Here is a 3,724-nt window from a genome sequence, read left to right on the forward strand (position 1 = left end):
GTCCATAGTGTTCTGTATGTGATGTTCTGAGCTGCCAACTAAAGAACCAAGTATACACGTCAGATATTTAGAAACATTGTAACAGCTGGATGTCTCCAACTTTGGTGAGCTGATGATCTGTACCTAATTAAGGCATTACACACAAATGTTTCACAGAACAGTCCTGGTTACACAGCATGAAATAATTCTGATCTGTAGTAAGATTAAAATTACTAATAAACAATCTGACCAGATCTTATCAACTTCTCTCCAAATTTACAGAAACTTATAGGTTTGTCAATTAATTAACAGAAGAAAAATATTTCCTTTGGGAAAATATATTTTCCAAGGTTTAAACATCCAGACCTTATCTTAACTTAACATCAGTTCTACAATTATTTTCATTCTTAACTGTTTTAGAACCCTTAGTGCTTGTCTTTGTTTATATTTTATTGTTTTACTCATGATTCAGTGAAACTGATTCTTGCTACATTTTTGTAAAAAATTACCATAAAACAAAGCTGGCTCCTCATCTTTGAGTATTTTGGCCCTGTTACACAAAGATGAGTCTGATTAAAAAAGGTAAATAAATGTCGATCAGTACATCTGATCTGGTGGCCCAACAGGTTATAAAGCAGGGCTATTCGACTAAACTCCTCCAGGGGCCACAGTTACTGCAGGTCAACAGCTGAGGGGCCAAACATCCAGCAAGTCATTATGTAACTAAACCAAGTATTACAAAGATATGTTACCTTTGAAATAGTTTATTTTGCTGTATTTAATCATGAATACAACATACCCTATAAAAGTAGTGACAAAAACAAAAATACACATTATACCTCTTATTTATCACAAATATTTTGACATCTCTGACTTATCAAAATTTTAAAACAATTTTATTTTCAATTTCATAGTTTCATCTCCAACTGCTTGTAGTTTTAACCGTCTTGAGTGCTTCTTGAAATGGTTTTTACCAGCTTGTAGCCAATACTCTGACGTTTATGTAGATACAAAAGATGTCSATGTCTAGTAATTAAAGTARAAAGCCRGGGRTTTGGGATTAAGAGATARAGGAACCAATTGGCGGGCCAAACTTTGGTCACTCACAGGCCRGATGTGGCCCRCGGGCCACCAGTTGCTACCCTCAGATTAAGTGAAATAATMTGGCAGTGCAGTAAGACTTCTTGAAATAAGGAAAACTTCCAGGCTCAAAAAGTGATAAAACATTTTGGCTGGATATAAGATTGTAGGACTTAATTAGATTTGTATTAATTTATTACAAAAGATATTCCAGCAATTTTTTTTTATTTACATCACTGTCTTCACAGCCTTTTATTGCTCCTGAGCAACTGTTCAGAGGTGAGTTGCTGCCATCAAATTCAAAYTGAATTGTGAATAAAACATATATTTACAAGATTAGAAAATCATTGATTTTATTTTTATTTACAGTTTAAACACAACTGATCTTTTACCTGKCAGGTGTCCCGCCTCCTGAACAGGTGTGAACATGTGAGAATTTCAGGTTAAAACTGTTGGTTTCAGTATCTGAGTGCTGTCGTTGAAGTGTCTCTGCGAGGACCAGTGGCRGATCTAGGATTTTTCTGCTTAAGGGGCCACAATATTCATAGAGGGGYCAAGTATTTGTTCAACATCTTTGCACACAAATCCACAGTTTTTGTAAGGTTTATACATTTAATCAGTCACACGTGTTCAAACACTAAAGCTTGCACAGTAAATTCTCCTTATCAATTTTACACAATTGTTTTTTTTTACTCTACATAAATAAAATACTCTCAAACACACAAAATGTAAGAAAATCTACTCCTCTGTAAAAAACCTTTTCTGGAGGATTGTTCAAATTGAAAACGACTCTGGGAAAAAAAGAGTAAGCTTGCTTCATGCTGGACTTTCCTAGTGGTTGGAAGTGGAACTGCAGCCACTTCATCGTTCTTGGGCAAAGACAGGTGAGTGAAAGGACAGGGGCACTTCAGTGGGCAATCAGATTTCAGATGGGRCCAATGCCCCTGTGGCCCCGCCCCTAGAGAGGACAGATGATATATGGGAAGTGAATAAACAAATTTGTTGACTTTTAGACCAGCAGCACAGGCTAACAAACAGACAGAAGCAGGATGCGGGTTTTGTCACATTTTATTTAATTTCAACCAGTGAGTGCATCTGAAGATGAGACGGCAGGAGGCGAACCGTACAGTGAGGAGTGGAACGCCTCGTTAGTACATTTTACAATCTTTAAAAGCAGGGACAGTGACACGTCAGCTTCAGCTGTACTAAATGTTTTAGTGTTAGAAAAGCAAACTAAAAGGTAGAATAAAATATTCAATATCAAAACAGTCGGTGTTGATTCCTTCATAGAATAAAACCCACTTTACAACAAAAACCACTGCTTCAAAAAATACTGTCAATCTTCTGCTACAAATCCACTCTGAGCATATTTTACCCATAAACATACAAAAATCTTCAGAGGAATACTGTCAGAATGTTCTGTTTGTGGTGATATGTGGATCAGAACCACTGAGGTGCTGAAGAGACAGATCTATTTCATCCAAGTGTAAAAATCTCATCTGCACCAAACACCCAAGTTGACAGACGACACGTGTTTAACACACTATATACATTTATGAACAGGTGAGAAATTAAAGTGACATTTCAGCCCTTTAAGGACTGAAGAAAGGGAACAGAACTGCTTCTCTGCCCTTTTGTTATTAGAAAATCGAAAATCTAGGTGGACTGAAGTTGTTTTTGTTTGACCGACATGAAGAACCTGGCCTTTCAGTTCAGGCTCTGAATCTCTTAAGTTGGGTTTTAGCAAAGAGCTTTTATTTCTGTACAAAAACAATACTGAACTGGTTTTAAAAAGTTGTAACAAAGCTGCAGATGTAGCCATAAAACTGCAGTGATTTTTACAGTAGTCTTCCACTGGGGTACTATGCAGAAAAATTCACTTTAGTGCTTTAAAAAGGTGCTGGTTCAGTGGTGGGCATGAAGGTCCTGTGTCAGACACGACCAACATCTGGTGTCTGACACAATGAAGGTTCGGTGTCGTATACAACAATGGTTTAGTGTCATACATGACCAAGGTTTGTTGTTGGACCCACTAAATGTTCAGTGTTGGACAAGACAAAGATTCAGTGTCAGACAGTACAAAAGTTTGGTGTTGGACATGAAGATTCAGTGTTGGACATGACAAAGKTTCGGTGTCGAACACAACCAAGGTTTGTTGTTGGACCCACAAAATATTCAGTGTTGGACAATGATGAAAGTATCGGACACAACCAAGGTCTGGTGATGGACAAGAAGAAAGTTCAGTATTGTACACGACAAAGGTCCAGTATCAGACACAACGAAGGTTCAGTGTTGGACATGACGAAGGTTCAGTGTTGGACATGACGGAGGTTCAGTGTTGGACATGACGAAGGTTCAGTGTTGGACATGACAAAGGTTCAGTGTTGGACATGACAAAGGTTCAGTGTTGGACATGACGAAGCTTCAGTGTTGGACATGACGAAGCTTCAGTGTTGGACATGACGAAGCTTCAGTGTTGGACATGACGAAGCTTCAGTGTTGGACATGATGAAGGTTCAGTGTTGGACATGACGAAGCTTCAGTGTTGGACATGACGAAGGTTCAGTGATGTCATGATGAAGGTTCAGTGTTGGACATGACGAAGGTTCAGTGTTGGACATGACGAAGCTTCAGTGTTGGACATGACGAAGCTTCAGTGTTGGAC

Source organism: Austrofundulus limnaeus, unplaced genomic scaffold, assembly GCF_001266775.1.
Source record: "Austrofundulus limnaeus strain Quisiro unplaced genomic scaffold, Austrofundulus_limnaeus-1.0 Scaffold277, whole genome shotgun sequence".
NCBI classification, from domain to species: Eukaryota; Metazoa; Chordata; class Actinopteri; order Cyprinodontiformes; family Rivulidae; genus Austrofundulus; species Austrofundulus limnaeus.